Source organism: Marmota monax, unplaced genomic scaffold, assembly GCF_021218885.2.
Source record: "Marmota monax isolate L192 unplaced genomic scaffold, Marmota_monax_Labrador192_F-V1.1 WCK01_AAM20220418_F8-fsc00042, whole genome shotgun sequence".
Lineage (NCBI taxonomy): Eukaryota > Metazoa > Chordata > Mammalia > Rodentia > Sciuridae > Marmota > Marmota monax.
The window spans coordinates 14,981,257-14,982,076 of NW_026693008.1; positions in this window are offsets into that span (position 1 = coordinate 14,981,257).

Genomic DNA, 820 nt, shown 5'->3' on the forward strand with positions numbered 1-820 from the left:
CCTTTAACTGATCTGTTTTTTAATAGTTTCATACATGTTTGTGTCTCTTGCACATAGTTTATAAATTCTTTAAGATAGAAATCAACCATATTCATAATTACCCATAGTTCTTTAAACAATGTTAACTACAAGGTATGATGAAGATGTCTTAAAGTATGTTTATTGATTGTTTGATTCATTGACTTCTATTATTTTTAGTTAATATTTTAAGCTACCCCAGAAGCAAATAAAAAAGAGAAATTTTGTGATATATTATCATATTAGCAATTTGCAATTCCAGATCACTGGTTTAGTAAATTTGAAGTCTTTAAATATAGTAAATTGACAAAAGAATAAAGAGGAGTACTCCAATATTGAAAAAGTGGTTATATTTTCTCTAAGAAGTAGGACTATGAGTCCTATCTCTGGGTAGTCTTCCTCATACTAATCTATATTACTAAACCTTTCAAATTTTCCACACACAGGACACAGATTACTTTCTGTTAAAAAAAATTAAGAGAGGCAATCAAGAAAAAAACCCCCACATTTGGCCATTTCCATTTAGTGCATGAGTCTTAATTTCCTTTTGGTTCAAGTGTTTGCTACAAATAACTTTCACATTAGACACACCAACTTTGGCCTTAACTGAATAGTGTGTATGTTGGATTTTGATTTATCTTTATCTTAGAATGATATTAATCTCATAGGAAAATTTAGTGCAGTTTTTAGCACACATGCTACTAAATTATAAATATTCCCTGAAATAACTTTAGAAATTCTTATTTAATTTAAAACATAATTTATAAGTGAACAAAAGATTGCTTGGCTATGTTTTAAGTCT